We start from the raw sequence: 18,094 nt of genomic DNA on the forward strand, positions 1-18,094 counted from the left end.
CCATGTGGGGCAGCCGGGGGTTGCCGACAGCCTGCAGGGACAGAGGCGCAGGGCAGGGACACCGTGGGACAGCCTGGGCTGCACAGGGCACAGGCATGGGCAGCAGCTGCAAGACAGCCCTGCCAGAGCCAACTTGGGCAGCACTTTGGCCATGGCTGCTGGGCCTGGGCCTGAGGCAGGAGCAGGAGACAAGTGACCCTGGCAGGCCTGGGGCCTCATTGCCTCCTTGTCCCTGCTCAGCAGCCTGGCAGGGGCCGCCCCATGCTTCTGCCCTTGCCATTGCACATCCCCACATGCCAGTGCCCATCCCGGCAAGAGCCCTGAGCAAGGAGGGAGGGTCAGCATCTGCCTGGCCAGGGGCTGGGCTCAGGCCTTGGCCCTTTGCATTCCTCAAACACATCCAGCTTTGCTCAGCACCAGAGACACCTTGGCCTTGTTTGTCCCCAGCTGTCATCACTGCCTCCAGTGTTCTGCTCTAACTGGAACCTGGGGACACTTTCCCAGTTGTGTCCCTCAGTGGAACCCATTAAAACCTCAAAGAACTTTGGAGTCTAAATTTAAGTGTGAGTTCTTGAGAAGTTTTTTGAAGACACTCTCAGGGACTGAGTCAGATGTAAACAACATCAAAGTCCTGTGAGAATAATTAAAATTTTTCTAGTCCAATTATGGAGAAAGATTTCAAGGACCTTGTAAGAAATACACATTCCTATTTTAAAGGTTATATACTATTTTATTTCTCTTTAGAGCAAAGTTGGTTGCATAATTCTGTGATTGATATTGACCCAGGGTTTCTTCTCACCAGCTCTGGCCTGCTCACACAAGCTGTGCCTGGAGCTCTGACCCAGTGTGCACAACCTTGTTCCACATTGCCCAGCCCCATCCTGTCTGTCCTCACTCCCCTGGGCCCTGCTGTGCTTGCAGAGCTGGCTGCACTCAGCCTAAGAGGGGTTTTCACTTTTGGGGATTTTTTGAAGCAGTCTCAAACTCCTGAGTTTCCCCACTGCAAACAGACACACTGCTCAGGTGTGTGCCAGCCCCAGGTGCCACCAAAGCCACTGCAGAGCTGCCCTGGGCCAGCTGTGAGGGTGGATCATCAGCCCAAGCTGCACTGGGCCACTGCAAGGGGCTGTGGCCATGGGCACTGCACTGACCCCACTGCTGCGTTTGGCTGCCACGGCCACCGAGAGAAATTAAACTGTCCTTGGAAACACTGGGGAGGACTGGGACATACTGGGAAACACTGGGAATGCTGTGGGAGACACTGGGACATACTGGGAGTGACACTGGGGGATACTGGGACAAACTGGGGACACTGGGGATATTGCAGGGAAGACTGGGGGACACTGGGGCATCCTGTGGATGACATTGGGAGGAACTGGGAACAACTGGGAATGAACTCGTGTTTGTTGGGATAGATTGGGCTGCACTGGGAGGAACTGGAGGGGCACTGGTGTTGTACTGGGTTCTACTTGGGATGAAATGGATTTTACTGGGGTTATACTGGTCTGTACTGGGAATGAACTGGGCTGTAGTGGAAGGGACTGGAGGAGGGTGATTTGGCTGTTCCCACCTACAACGCATTCCATTTGCCAAGGCTCCCACCCATCAGCAGTTGCAGCCAATCAGCACCTGGGATCCGGGTCTTGGGGCGGTGCCTAGATGGGCACCATATTTCTTTTTGCTTACATGTCCCATCATGCCCCGCGGCCGAAAGGAGCCCCATAGAAGCAGGGACTACAACTCCTGTAATGCCCTGCGCTCTTAAAAAAACCGGGATCCGCCCTTATCTGTCCCATAAGTCTCCCCAAGACCTTTCAGGATCCTTCAGTGCCCCCTCAGCGGCCATTCCGGACCCCCCCCCAAAAGCGTCCCCGGACCCCCTGAGTGCTCCCAACCCCACAGATGCCCGGTACAGCTACTTCTGGGAATTCATCTCCTCTCATCCCCCGCGGCCCCAGAGCCCCTCCGAACACAGTCCCGCGCCTAAAACTCCTGCTGTGACCGGTGCCCTAAAGAGCCCGGTTAGAGATCCCAGACCTCCTCCCAAGGGCTCCGAAGACGTTTACGTTCCCCTCGAGGGCCTCAAGTCGCGGCTCGGACAGAAAAGTGTCCCGCAAGAGCCTTCTCTGGTCTCCAAACATCGTGTTCGAGCCACTTTCGGGACTACAGCTCCCATCATGCTCCGCGGCGACTGTCCGGCGCTATTCCAGCCGGGACTTCCTCTCCCGTCGTGCCCCGCGCCCCACCGAGAGCCATTGCAGCTGTGCCTCGAACTCGCATGATGTTCCGCGGCCCCGTTAGACCGTATGATACCCGTGCCTACAACTCCCATCACCCCCCGCGCCCCAGAGAGCCCCGTTCGTGTCCCCCAAGGGCCCGCCCGGACCCCGAAAGGCTCCAAATTCCCCTCCCTGACCTCCAAGGGCCCTCCTGGACCTCCAAGTGCTGCTCCGGACCCCGAACTGTCCCTCAGAATCCCTGAGTGCTCTCCAAGTGCCCACCTGGCTCCCCCAAGTGTGCTCCAGACTCTCAAGTTCTCTCTGAATTCCCTCCCCAGACCCAAAACTGCTACAAATGTGTTCCCGAAACGTCTGCAAGAACTCTAAGGTGCCCTCAACCTCCCACCCCCCCGGCCCCGTATTGTAAAAAGAATTTTAGGCAGATGGCAAAAAGAGTACAAGTGTATCTAATTACCAGAAAGAGGAATAAATAAATACCTGCTAGAACTTAATTAAATAATGAAGGTGGGAAAAACCACAATTACTTGTTTTTAAAATTTTAAAAGTTTAATACTAATATAATGGTTATCAAAATAGTAATACCATTTGAGTAATAATAATTTGGACAATTTGAATTGGTATAATATGAGACAATAAAGAGAAAGAGTTACGGACATCCAGGTACCTTTTTCTGGGCATTACGACCCCAGTAAAGGTCATCCGTTATCAAAGGATTAACCCTTAAACCAATAGCCCGTTGCATAGTCATAGACTTCATACATGATGCATAAATTCCAGTCAAATACAGGATTCTGTTTGGTCATCATCAAATTCTTCCTTCTAATCTGAACAGCGCCTTTGAGGTGGGAAGAAGTTTGTTTCTTCTGATAAGAGGGCAATAAATTATTTTTCTCTTAAAGATTTAGGTGTCCTGGGGCTGCTATCTGCTGTGAGTGCCTCATTCCGTTCTTAAAAACCCCACTAACATAGTTCCTATTTTAACTACAAAAGCTACCTTTTAATTACAGGACTACAATTAGTATTAAAACGTTAATACAGCACTACTAACCAAGAAATCAAAATACATGTGGTAAATATCTACATAGAGCCATATAATATGCACTTTTAATAAAGGGAATTGTCTTACTTAGAAACATTGAGCATTAATTTTCTCGGCTACTAAAAATGCCTTGATTTTTTCTATATAAAGACTAGGTAATAAAAACCAATAGTGTAGTTATAAATATAAATACATATAATAAATATATAAATAATAAAATATTAGCATTAAATAATGCATTACAGAATTAAAATTCATAAATTGCATGAATATTTCTGGATGTTTTGGGATCTCAGTGAGGTTGGGGGTGCGGGTCAGGTTGTCCAATCAGGCTCAGCCTGCAAGGGGCTCTTTCTTCTCCATGCCCAGACCTCCTAAGGAGACAATCAGCATCAAGATCACTTGGGGAACGCTTCTGTCACCTCTTCAATGAACTGAAAAATAATAAAATGCACCCTTGATTAAAAACCAATCAGGAGGTGCATTTTGGAATCTCCCTCCCAAAGACAACTCCAAACTGACTCCAATCACTGCACAAGCCCTGGAGACTCAAAGACAATGGAAGGGAGACAAAGAGCTCCTGAGGGCTTTCTGTATTTTAATCAGCCCCACGCTGGATTTGGGGCTGGGTCCAGGAGCCTCAGGCATGCAGAGAAGGATGGAGAAGCTGCTCAAGGAGTCAGCAGCAAAACTCCAAGTGCCTTGGAGCATGGCTGGGCCCCAGGGAGGGCAGGGAGTGCCCAAGGCTGCCCAGGGCCTGGTGAGAGCAGATCCTTGAGGGCAGGATTGCAGGGAGCCCAAGGCTCTGAGCAGGGAACTGCAATGCTGAGCAAGGCCTGGCTTGGCTGCAGGAAGCAGAAAGGCCAAGCCCTGAGCCCAGCCTGGGCCAGCAGGGCCTGTCCCTCACGGCTGCCTCGGGGCTCTTGGTGGGCCAGGGGGATGTGGGGGGCAGCAAGGACAAATGGCATCAACCTGCAGCCCCTGCCAGCTGTGATAAATGGGGCTAGGAGACCAGCTCCTTTAAAAGGCCTTTATTAAAGTCAGCTCTGGGTGGGGAACCCGAGGGGTCGTGCACACCGCCACTGCTCCCACTGGACGACGCTGAGGAGGAGGAGTGCGGCTTTGTCTTTCGGCACAGCTGGGGCTTCCGTCCTCACGAGAGTCCTTAGGAAGGTGATGTTGGCTCCTACTCCAGGGGTATCTTTCAAGCTGGGTACTATCAAAATTATGGTGACAGGATGGAATCCAGCTCTGGTCTAGAGTGGGTGACTTAATGTGGTTCTGGTGGCTTAAAGTCAAAGTTTATGCGCTGGTTTGTTGTTTTGAGAGGGTTCATATAGTTCCCACAGCCTCTCATTTGAATTCAGTCCGGGTGCAAGTCCTCCTGGGAACAGGGGAGCAGGGGAAGTGGTTCCCCACAGGAATGGATATAAATCCCGGGTGAGAGGGAAAGGGGTACAAATACAGAGTATGACGGGGAGAGATACAAATACAGGGTAAAATAGTAACATCTAACAGCGTCAACTAAAGGCAAGTCTTAGAATTCTAACATTCAATGTTTAGCAGCACCCTAACATGGGATACAAATAGAGAGTATGATGAGGAGAGATACAAATAGAGGGTAATATAGCAACATTTAACAAGGGCAACTAAAGGCAAGTCCTAGAACTCTAACATTCAATGTTTAACAACAGACCAACACTTCAAATTAAGACCTTATCAACTTCATAAACATCAACTACCAATTACTACTCTGAAAAACAGCTGTCATCTCCAGGATTTTCATTCCTCACAGTATCCCCCCTCTTTCTTTTTAATTGAGTTTAAGCGCACATCAATATGTAATTTCTGTTTTGTGGATATAAAACTTCCTTAACTTCTGATACTGGTCATACACACTTTTAGCTCTTTTATGTTCTCCTTCTTGACTTTCAATCATCATTATTTTGGATTAGCTTGAGCAGCTGTTTCTGAAAACTGTGTACTAGCTTGAATTGTAGATGATATAATCTTATTTAAACATGGGAGTAGGCAAGGTAAGACTATTAAACTTATTAATGCCGCCACTACTATAAAGATTACTTTCTTCCACCATTTCCCTTTAAAAGACCAAAAATCATCCCACCAACTGGTGCCTATTAGGGGAGTCCACTCCTGATTTCCCACGTATGCTATTTTTTGTATTTCTGTTGAGTTGTTTCTTATTACCTCACTTCTATCATCGATTTTCAGGCAGCACTCTGATGAATTAAATTTTACACATATCCCTCTTTCATCGGCTACTAAGTAATCAACTGCAAGTCGAATTTGGTAGATGACAGTTCTAGTTTGGGCCAGTTGGTAATTAATATGGTCAAGGACAAGTGATGTTCTGTTGGGCACTACTTCTAGTACTGCCTGGAGGCGAATGATCCTACTGAGCATGTAAATTGGAGTACGATATCCCCAGGATCCATCCTGGGCCCAAGTTGCAGGTCCATATGTGTTATCTGTCTCTTCTGCTGTCCAGATTGTTCCCTTCCAGGTTTGTTTTCCCCCCAGGTCAATTATATTCCTCTTTTTCTGGTTAGTCTTTCTCAAATTGTCATACAATGGAACCCCTAAACTTGACCCTGATTTCTTTGGCAATAGAAAGAAAGCAGGTTTGATGACACCTATAGTGCAGCTTCCCATCCAGTCTCCTGGAAGAGTAGTATAGGCTGTGTTGCCACAAATCCAAAATAGATGATCGGGGGCTTTCCAAAAGATGTCTCGGACTTCCCAAGGGTATTCTCAATATTTACGTATTTGTCTTATTCCCCAAAAGGGGTTTACCCCTTTTTCTGCACATTTGTGCAGCCTATAGCCTTCAGGATAAATGCACCCCTTTTCCTTTTTCCCAGTGGACCATTATTGATTTGGCTCTTGGGGAATCCATCTAGCATTTAAGTCTTCAATCTTTAGATACCTCTTGCATGCCATCTTTCCCACTGGGCTATGATATCTCTTCCCTGCCCTTATTATGCATTCTTCCCCAATTACTTTAGATTTCAAGTCCCATTGTTCTTTCCTTTTTTATCCTAAAATGTGAGGTTTCTATCCTGATTGTTCCCACCTTAGAATTTCTAATGGTCCTAAACTAATTCCTTTCCATGGCCAAATTTCTGTCATTTTAGTACTCCCACAGACCCAGCAGTTGGTTAGATTTAGTTCCTTACTAATTCTTTCAACTAGGTCTAGGAATAGGTTCTTCCCTAAGGGCATTTCTATTTCATCCATTTTGGTGGTTACTGTTAATTGTCTTACCTTTATTAGATCTTTCAGTCCTTCCTGATTACTTTCATGCTCAAAACAAAACCAAGTTTTTCCTACAGGGCATTCTCCAAGTAAGCGTTGCCTAAATGAGGCAGTGATTCTGGCAATCCAATAGACTTTCCCGACCTCTTGACAGGTAAATACCTGGGAGTAGTTAAAAAATAAGGATTTACATTGGTGTGAACCCTTATCAGTGACCCAAGGTTCTCCCCATCGTGTAGGGGGTGATAGTACATGGATTTTCCTTACTCCCTATACTTTCCATAAACAGGAATAACACCAGTCCTCCCAAGAGTCCAGTATGAACCATTGCCATGATCTCACCCGGCCATGCCTCTTAGGATTGGGGAACTTTCACCCTTCTCTTTCCTCCCACTTCCTATCATTTTAATAGCTCCTGAGGAATGTTCTGTAGGAGAGTAGGTTTGAAACCCCCGGGGTTTTCCTTGGAGAAAAACAGATTATTAGAACTATATTGGTGATATAACCCTTTGAACTTAACTATCATATTAACATTTAATACTTATAAGTCTTCAACTTGTAACCTTGAACAGTTTTAAAGAGATGGAGGGACCCATTCTCTATATTCAAGATAATATATGAAGTCTTTACACCAAACAGTAAACAAAATATTCACTCTAATCTCTAATCCAATAATAGCATAATATACTCCAAAACAAACGAAGGCTCCAACACAAACTAAAAATTCTGCATTCAAAAGTCAACAACAAAAACAATAAATAATAATGACTTGAATAAAAAGTATAACAATTTTAATATATTTGTCTCTTGTGCTTTTATCAGTCTTTCTAAGCAACCTTTGGTCTCTTTCTAAAGGTAACTTTGAGATTGTCCGAGTTCAGGATTGCAACCCACGTGGAAGCATCTGTAGCTGGTGCTGTTGGATCCAGTCTGCTGTTTGTTGGGGGTGGTACCGGTCCTTTGACTGGAGTGATGTGAGTCCAGCCTCTTTCTCGTGTCCTTCCTGCAGTATGCATCATGAGTAATACCTGGAAGGATCCTTCAAATTTTGTAGGTAATGGGGTACTGCTCCATGACTTCATTAGTACCCAGTCTCCCGGACTTATTTGGTGCACATCTGTATCAAGGGGGGAAGTTTGGGGAAGATATCCTCCTTTTCTCAGACTCTCTATGGTCTTTCCAATGGTTTCGATTTACTTTCAGTTAGCTGTTTCCCTTCTAAATAGTCCCCACTACTATATGGAGTCATTAAAAATGGGAGTGCAAACATCATTTCATAGGGCGGAACCCCTATATCTGATCAGGGTCCTGTCCTGATCCTTAAAAGGGCAAGGGGTAGACATTTGAGCCAGTTCATCTACATTTCTGCAATTAATTTTGTTAATATATTTGTGAGGGTTTTATTCATTCTTTCTACCCTCCCAGAGCTCTGGGGATGCCATGGGGTATGTAATCTCCGTTTTATTCGTAAAGCCTCAATTATTTTATGTAATGCTTGTGCGATAAAGTGTGGTCCCCTATCTGAATCAATATTGTTCACCAACCTGTATCGGGGATTGATGTTAGAATTCTAAGATAATCTTGGCTACTATTAGTGCTTTTCCGGTCGCTTTTCTAGTTGGAAAGGCTTCTACCCAATGAGTAAGGTGGTCAACTATTGCCAATAAGTGTTTGCAACTCTGTACAGGGGGCATTTCAGTAAAGTCTATTTGAATGTTTTGGAATTGTCTTTGGGCTAATTCTTTTTCCCCTCGTATGGTCTGCCTCATCACTTTTTGATTTAGTTTTTGGCAAATTAAGCACCCCTGAGTTACTGCTTTTGCTAACTGATGTATTCCGATACATAAGTTTTCTCTTAAATAGTGATCACATAATCCTTGGACTCCCCCAATGGGTTAATTCCTGTATCTCTGTTAATGTTTTCTGGGCTAGTGCTTTATTTAAAAATTTATGCCCATCTGGTGTCAACCACTCCCCTTGGTTCCCCTGATGCATTTTTAATTCTTTTATTGCTTTTAGTTCTTTCTCACCGAATACTAGTTTTCCTTTCCTTTCTTCGCCTAACACTTTGTTTAACCTGAGTAATTTCACTGGCTCCCCTGGGTTTAACGCTGCCTCCTTAGCCACTTGGTCAGCTAACTGATTTCCTTTTTCCTCGATGGTATCCCATTTCTGATGTCCCTTAACATGTACCACTGCGATCTCTGCAGGTTTAGTTAGAGATTCTAATATTGATCTTATCAGTTCTGTGTGCACTAAGTTTTTTCCTTTGGAGTTCAGATACCCACGATCCTTCCAAATGTTTCCAAATGTATGAACGATCCCAAAGGCATAACATGAGTCAGTGTAAATAGTCCCATGGCCCCCTTCCAATAAGTCAAGTCCCCTCTTTAAGGCATAGATTTCACAACACTTAGCTGACCAATTAGAAGGCAGTCTGCCCTTCTCGGTAAATCTCATGTCTTCCATTTCTGTAGTTTCAATTATTGCATATCCAGACATCCTTTTTCCCTTGACTACTCTTGTAGACCCATCAGTAAATAATTTTATTCCGTAAGGTAGAGGTATCTTTTCTAGATCTTCCCTAACTTTTGTCTTAAAGTCCACTACTTCCAAGCAGTTATGCTCTAGTTCTAATAATGGCTCTCCAGAGAGAAACTGCACTGGATTTAGAGTTTTAGAGGTTACCAGCTCTAGGTTATCAGCATCTATTAAATTATTTCATACTTTAATACTCTGGAGTCAGTAAGCCACTTCTGGGCTCTTTGGCCTTAAAATTGTTTTTAGATCATGTGGTGTATGCATTCTTATTTTACATCGCAGGGTCAGTTTTTGAGTCTCTTCAATTAAGGTGGTTGCTGCAGCAACTGCTTGAATACAGGTGGGCCACCTCCTAGCTACCGGGTCTAGCAGTTTGGAGATGTAAGCTATTGGTATCTTACACCCTCCCCACTCTTGGGCTACCACCCCATATGCAATTCCTTTTTCAGTATTTACAAATAGGTCAAATTCTTTTTCCAGATTGGGCAAACTTAGGACAGGTGCTGAGGTTTGTTTATCTTTCCAATTATTTAGTTTTTTGTCATCCTCATTTCTCCATTCTATTGGGTCAGCGTTTACTAATTTGTCATATAAAAATTTTACACTTTGGGTATATTGGTCTAACCATAACTTAGAGTACCCAAATAAGCCTAATAGTTTTCTGACATCTCTCTTAGTTTTTGGTGCTGGTAAGGATAGTATGCCTGAAATTCTTTCAGGACTTAATTTCTTATATCCTTTCCCAATTATGTGTCCCAGATAAGTAACTTCCGCTTCCACAAATTGCAATTTATTCTGAGATACTTTTAAACCCTTTGCTCTTAGGAAATTTAAAAGACATATACTTGTTGCCCTGACATTATTCTGTTCCTCTCCAGATATTAATAAGTCATCTACATATTGTAGAATTTGTACCTCGCTCTCAGGGTTGAATTGTTCTAAAACCCCTTTTAAGGCTTGCCCGGAGAGATCTGGGGACTTGGTAAATTCTTGGGGTAGGCGCGTCCACCTTAATTGTTGTTTCCTCCTCTTCTCTGGATGTTCCCACTCAAACACGGAACAATCCCTACATTCCTCAGCGAGAGGACATGCCCAAAATGCATCTTTTAAATCTATAATAGTAAATGAGGCATGCTCCCTTGGGATCTGACTCAAGATGGTGTAGGGATTTGGGACCACTGGATGCCTGGTTATAGTTCTCTTATTTTGTTTCCCTAAGTCTTGAACCAATTGGTATTTTCCATCTGCCTTCTTGATTGCTAAAATAGGGGTTTTGTGGGGAGAAATACACAGCTCCAGCATACCTTCCTCTAATAGCTGCTCAATCACAGGGGTCAGTCCCTTTTTTCCCCTAAATAGACCTTGGGTATTGCTTTACTTGAACGGGAGGAATTCCTTTTTGCATTTCAATTCTTATTGGTGGGATGTCTAGATAGCCCCTCTTTCCTTCTCCTGCCCAAACCTCTGGTTTTATCTGCTCTGTATCTCCTGATGTCAATTTTATGATCTGGACTATCATTCTCCCATCCTTTGGGATAATCCCCACTCCTAATGAGACTTGGAGGTCCCTTCCGAGTAAATTACTTTCTAGATTAGGTCAATAGATAAAGTCAGCCACACACTGCCTTCCGTTTCCTTTAATTTCTATGTTTTCAGCTATGGAGGCTCTAAATGGTTTTCCCTCTGCTCCCATCACCTCACAGACCTTTCTCCCAGTCGTCACTCCTGTGGGTAATTCCTTTATACTTGATATATCTGCTCCGGTATCAACTAAAAATTCAAATTCCTCACTTTGGGGACCGACTTCAAAGTTTACCAGAGGCTCTTCTTGATGGTACATTGGGTCCCCTGGCATGTAAAGCCCCTGACACCCCTTGTTGTCATCCCTCAGGAGTCTCTCAAGAGCCTCTTGTTCTTTTACCATTGCCTCATCCAAAGAGAGTTTATTGCAATCCCTTCTTATGTGTCCTATCTCTCCACAATAATAACATTTCCTGTTGCTCAGTGGTGCCCCTGGTCTCTTGTTTGTATCCACCCATGGAGGTAGTATAGGTTTATCTTTGGGTGTTTCAAAGGAGGACTTTCGTCCATTTTCACTGATTCTCGATGGTTGTCCCTGCTGATCTCTTTACCCCTAGACTTTCCCTGACTGCAGCTACCATGATTCTAGCTTTAGCTTTAGTTTTCTCTTCTTCTCTCCTTAAATATATCTGTAAAGCTTCCTTTAACAGTTCATTTATTCCCTTCTCCTGCCAGTCATCCATTCTCTCTAACTTTCTCCGTATGTCCAGCCACGATTTTGTAAGAAATTGCACTTTTAGAAGTACTTGGCCTTCAGAGCTATCAGGATCTCTATTGGAATATAATTAGAAGTTCCTCTTTAATCTATTAAGGCCAGGTAGCTGGGGTTTCATCCTTTTCTTGCATGTTATCAAAAGCTAGTTTTGTGTTATTACTTCAGGGAACTGATTCCTTTATTCCTCTAACCATCAGGGACCTATACTCTTCCATGTTCCTTCTATCTTCCTCTTCATTAGGGTCCCCCTCAGGGTCCTGTAAGGGTAATTTCTGGTCACTGGGATCTCCGGAACGATTTTCTCACTCCCAGATCCGCATTCCTGTGGCCCTAATCATCCTTACTTCTTCTGCGCTGAACAAAATTTTAAAAATAGAGTTCAGCTCTCCCCAGGTGTAAATGCTGGGGCCTAGAAATTGGTCTACTTGGTTCGATATACCTACCGCATCCTCCACTAAGTTCCCTAACTCCTTTTCAAAGCCTCGAATTTCAGTGGCTGTTAATGGGGCATTCACAAACCCAAGTCCCCCACGTATCCCACCCATGGGGACTTCTCTAAGAAAAAAAGCTTTTCCACTGTAGTAGATAGGGACAGGCGTTTGGAAGATTATGCGATGTAACGGAAAGGCAGGACCCCCTGTTCGCCTAAGATAAGAGATAACCCTAGAAAGTGGCCTCCTAACAGTAGTGTCAGTAACTTTCCATTCCACACCCAGTAACTTTCCACCCCAGGTAACTTTCCACTCCTTACTAACCATAGATAGTAGAGGCAGACCCCCCAGTGACGTAGAGAATCCCTTAGAGTATAATACCGCACGAGAAGAGTTAATAAACGCCTTTGGATCGTCCACCACATTGGTATTTGTGTGCTCATTGGCCCAAGCGACCCTGGAGAGTGAGTCGCCGTGCTGTTGCTCAGAACTGGGTCGCCTTGCCTTATATCAGAAGGCAACAACTGGTGCCGACACCTGGGAGCCGATCAGCTCCCAGGGAACGGGGATTCGCCTGGACAGAGGATGGCGGCTGCACAGCTGGCCTAGTGCAGCGGGGGGGACGCCCCCAGACCAGCGTGGACCATGGAATCCAAAGCGAAAGTCGTAAGTCAGACTCATGAGCAATGGGGAATTAAATGTGAGCTCAGGAATTTTAATCTTGCTATTGCAAGGTTCCTAGAGCTGGAGACGATTGAACGTCCGGTAAATATATTATATTCGGAAGTGTGCAAGAAGTGCACTGCCGCCTTACCAAAGGACACTAAGTCCTCAGGCAGTGGTGAAAGCCTCAAAGCGTAGGGGAAAGTAGAAGAGGCCCTACGCAAGGCGTTAGAAGAACAGGAGACGTGGAAAACCTCGCGTACATGTTTATTAGCTACACCAAAGCTGGGGGGAGGAGCTGCGTCGCAAACCGCCTCTGAGAGCGATCTGATGGAAGGCGGGGGCCGGGCGCGTTCCACCCCTCCCCAAGCCCGAGCCCAGACCCCCCGGAGCCCCAAGGATTAGATTCCTCTTCATTACCCTCAGAGGTGAAGGGTCCCGTGCTGGCAGAGTGCCTACCCCAGCAATGCAACTCAGCTACGAAGGACATCTTAAGATCACTGCCACAGGGGTCTAATGCAGCTGCCATGATCAGACACGTTGCAAAGGAGGAGCATCTAGCTCCCATTCAAGTAGCAGTTCACACTGCCATAACCAGTGTGATAGCATGCCTTAAGTGTGGCCAGGCAGGCCACTTGGCAGTAAACTGCCCCAGCCAAGACGCTCACCAGCAGCTGCTCCACCACGCCAAGGGGGACTTAGGGGACCGTGCTGGGCATGTGGAAGGAAGGGGCATTTAGCTAAGGAATGCAGATCCAGGCCTCAGGGAAATGGGAGAGGGAGGGGGCAGCCGGGCTGTGTCCAGCCTCCTCCCACCTGGAACATGCAGTGGCCCAGCTACAGCAACCCCCAGTGGGGCAGGGGACCCTCATACCCCATGCCCCCACAGGGAGCAGTCAATTTTGCACCCCTGCCAGCAGCACAATGGCAGAATTGCGCAGCACCGCCAGCAGTACTTTCGCATCCTCCACCGCCACAAGCCGCGCCGGTGCCACAGGGCCAGCAGGGGATGCCCCAGAGCGGGACCCCTGGGTGGCCCTGGCCAAGAAAATAGGGAAGGAGCCCCTGATGGTGTGGGGGACATGCTGCCTTTATGGCAGTCAGGATCCCCACGTCATAGGGTTTCAGTTTTGGGCGGACACGGGATCAGACTGCACGATTTTTCCCCAAGTGCATTGGCCTGGACATTGGCAATTCAAAGAAGTCCCTCCAGTGAACGGAGTGGGAGGGCAGTCGCGGGCGTGGAAAAGCACCCAGCTGGCGGCTACACTTCACATGAAAAAGGGACCAGAACAGACAGTAGCAATCTACCCCTACATTTTGCAAAATTCTCCCCCCCTGATAGGAAAAGATGTCCTTGCTACGTTAGGAGTCAGGATCACAAATTTATCCTGAGGGCCACTGCCGTACACCCTCCGCTGCCAATCAAATTGACTTGGAAATCATCAGACCCCGTATGGGTCGAGCAGCGGCCCCTGTCAGAGCCTCGAGCGGCAGCCTTGCTGGAACTGGTCGACCGCGAACTGCAAAAGGGTCACATAGAACCCTCCATCAGCCCATGGAACACCCCTGTATTTGTGATCCCCAAAAGGTCTGGAGAAGGTTTTCGCCTCGTCCACGACATGAGAGAAGTGAACAAGAAGATCTGACCCATGGGTCCAGTCCAGACACTGCTACCCACGAACTCAGCCATCTCCGCAGGGCAGCCGTACGCAGTGCTGGACATCAAGGACTGTTTCTTTTCAATACCTCTGCACCCTGAGGATAGAGAACGATTTGCCTTTTCCGTGGTGTTTCGAAACAGCGAGCAGCCCAACCTCTGCTTCCAATGGAGAGTATTACCACAAGGTTTGGTAGACAGCCCGACCATATGCCAAATCACTGTGGACAGAGCACTGACGCCAGTCCGACACTCCTACCCCACTGCGACCATCCTTCAATACATGGACGGCATCCTACTCGCTGTGCCATCGGCAAGCCAAGTAGATCACGTGGTGTCCACAATCACTGAAACCCTTCAGGCCAACGGCTTCAAGATCGCGAGCGCAAAGATCAAGAGAAGACGCTGCGTGACCTTCCTGGGAGTGGGGATCACAAGCTCCTACATGACCCCCCCCCAAGGTGAAGGTCCATCGAGACATCAAGACGCTCCACGACATACAACGCCTGGTGGGATCGCTGCAGTGGCTTCGCAACATCGTCCTAATTCCTCCCGAGGTCATGGACACTTTATATGACCTCCTGAAAGGAAACCACCCCTGGGAACCCAAGGAGCTGACACCGCAAGCAGCGAGCCCCCTCGACTTCATCGAAAGCCAGATGTCCACTGGCACACTTGCCAGGTGGAACCCAGCCATGCCACTGGATCTATACATCCACTTTACACGAAAGGGGGGAGTGGGACCACTGGCCCAAGGACCTTCCAAAAAGTCCTGACCAATCCAATGGGTCGTCCTCGGAAGACCCGCTCATGCATTTTCCCCGGGAATCGAATGCATTGCTAACCTCATCATGAAAATCGCCTTGAAACACCTAGGAACCGAGCCGAGCCAAGCATCCACCTTCCTTTCCGCAAGCAGCCGACCTCGGAGTCAACCACAATATCGGAGTACCTAGCCCTTGCTCTCACCGGCTTCAGAGGAGAAATCTCCTACTCCGCCAGACCACCCTGGATTCAGCTGCTGACCATTGTCCCCATGGACATGCCGCCAAAGGTCATGGACCGACCTAAGCCAGGACCAACGGTCTTCACAGATGCTTCCTCCACGACTTCAACCGCAGCAGCAGTGTGGCAGGCAGGAGAGCAATGGCACTGCGTCAAAGCGTGTGACCCCACACTGTCCGTGCAACAGCTGGAGGCAGCAGCAGTGGTCTTGGCGTGCGGACTCTTCCAAGATGAACACCTCACCATTGTAACGGACCCTATATTCGTGGCAAGGCTCTGCCTAGCCATGGCAGGACCAGGAGTGTCAACATCAGCAGCAGCCCTAATGCTGGAAGAAGCACTCTCCTCGCGACAGGGCACTGTGTCAGTCATCCACATCAACAGCCATGACCCAGTCAAAGGTTACTTCCAGATTGGCAACGACAAAGCGGACACTGCAGCAAAAGGCGTATGGACATTGCAGGAAGCTCATCAACTGCACGAGTCGCTCCACATCGGAGCCAAAGCACTGGCAAAGAGATGCGGAATCTCGACAGCAGATGCAAAACATGTGGTAGCCACCTGCCCTCATTGCCAGAAGTCACCCCTATGGACCTGTGGGGTCAACCCGAGAGGTCTCAAGCCTTCAGAGATCTGGCAGTCGGACTTCACTTTGTATCAACTGCTGAAGCCCCGAGCATGGCTTGCAGCGACAGTGGACACTTATAGCGGGACGATCATAGCCACACAGCACCCCAAACTAACTCCAAGGCCACAATTCAGCACTGGCTGACAGCCATTGCTTGGCTTGGTATCCCCAAGCAGATCAAAACTGACAACAGCTCCAATTTAACCTCCAAACCAGGGCAAGAATTCCCCTCAAAATGGGGCATCACTTTAGTGCGAGGTATCCCATGTAACAGTACCGGGCAGGCCATAGTTGAGCGAGCAAATCAGACCCTGAAAACCAAGATATAAGTGTTGGCAAAAGCAGAGGGCTCTGCCAGTTCCATTCCCCAGGAGATCAGGCACGTATACTGGCAACCGCTTTGCTAGCACTGAACCAATTCCCTAGGGGAGACGAAACAAACAGTCCTGATCAAAAACACTGGGCCACCCGAGCGCTAGAGGAGGGCCCGCAGGTTGTAATTAGAAACTAGCTAGGCAAATGGGAACGGGGCTGGAGGCTGATGCTCACGGGGAGAGGGAACGCAGCTGTCAAAAAGGACGGCAAAATCAGGTGGTGTCCACTTAAGTCAATCAAGCCCGACCTTCACAACGAGCAGAATGAGTCTGATGAGAGTTGCAAGTTTCTGTTTACAGGACATGCTCATGGGGCGTCCTCGTGACGTGTACATCCCCATTCCAGAGGAAAGTGACAGACCACCAAGCCGTCAGGCAGCGCCCGAGAGACCCGCACGGGTGAGACCCAAGCATCAAGGGTGTTTCTGTGTGATTTAGCTGTTGGGGCTTGTTGCCAGAGGGCAAGCCAGCCCAGATCACTACCCCCATCGGCCATTCAGGTGGGTCATGCAACACCTTAGTAGTGACAAGGTGCTCAAAGAAATCACCACACCAAACGCCCCATCCTTTGTGCTCCGCATTACTGACCTGTTTCCAGGACAACCAAAGGTAGACCCCTATTCCCCACACGCCACACACATGTACCTATCCTACTGGTGCCCAGCTTCAAACCCTGGGGAAAGCTACTGCAATCACCCAGGGTGGGGATATTGTGGGCACTAGGGCTGCGAAACCATAGTTACAGATGCCAGACCGTCGGGGCCTGGGTGGGATCCACAAGAGCCCGACAAATTCTTACAGTTCACCTGGGCACCCACCGGCTGCAAAACACCCGTCTTCCTCCAGGGAAGTTTTTATCGAAACCGTCATAAAATCCCCAAATTTCGAAAATGTACAGGCTACAACATGACAGTTTTGCAGCCAGATCACCCTAGTTGGGCCATAGGCAGAACGTGGACAGTAGTTCTTCAAGGGTCGAAAGAGCGAGTGAATGTGCGAATTATCAGGCTCCAACCGTTGGCACCCCGAGTGGTCGGACCCAACAAAGTGATTAAAAGTGCGCAGAAAGGGAGAAACACAACCTACCCCAAAGCCTTGCCCACAAAGGTCACCAATATCCCGACCGGCCATGCGGAAGCCTTTCAGACAGGCCATTCAGCCGGGTTGGACTCAGACCCAATCCTTCGCATGCTAGAAGCTACCTTTCTATCCCTGAACGAATCCAACCCTAACCTAACCGAATCCTGCTGGCTTTGTTATGATGTCAAACCTCCCTTTTACGAAGAAGTCGCTTTAAACACTCCCTTCAGTTACTCCACAGCCGATGGCCCTCACCAGTGCAGATGGGATACCCCCCGCAAAGGAATCACCCTGAGTCAAGTCACAGGCCAGGGCAGATGCTTTGGCAATGCAACCCTAGCTAGGTGGAAAGGCAGCGTCTGCACCGATGTTGTCAAGCCCGACAGGAAAAACAGTAAGTGGGTAGTCCCATCCGCATCTGGGATGTGGGTTTGCCAGCGATCTGGAATGAGTCCCTGTGTGTTCCTTGCCAAATTCAATAACTCTAACGACTTTTGTGTCCAAGTTCTGATTGTTCCTAGGGTCCTGTACCACTCAGACGAAGAAGTGTATCACCTTTTTGAGGAACCCAGCCGGCTCCACAAAAGAGAAATAATAACAGGTATAACTATCGCAATGCTGCTGGGCCTAGGAGCGGCCGGAACGGCCACGGGTGTCTCAGCCCTAGCGACCCAACACCAAGGACTGTCCCAGCTGCAAATGACCATCGATGAGGACCTGCAAAGGATCGAGAAATCCATTTCCTTTCTAGAGAAGTCAGTCTCCTCACTCTCAGAAGTGGTCTTGCAGAACAGGCGAGGACTGGACCTCCTGTTCATGCAGCAAGGGGGCCTGTGTGCCGCCTTGAAAGAGGAGTGCTGC

The sequence above is a fragment of the Melospiza melodia genome, unplaced genomic scaffold, assembly GCF_035770615.1.
Source record: "Melospiza melodia melodia isolate bMelMel2 unplaced genomic scaffold, bMelMel2.pri scaffold_34, whole genome shotgun sequence".
In the NCBI taxonomy this organism is placed as follows: domain Eukaryota; kingdom Metazoa; phylum Chordata; class Aves; order Passeriformes; family Passerellidae; genus Melospiza; species Melospiza melodia.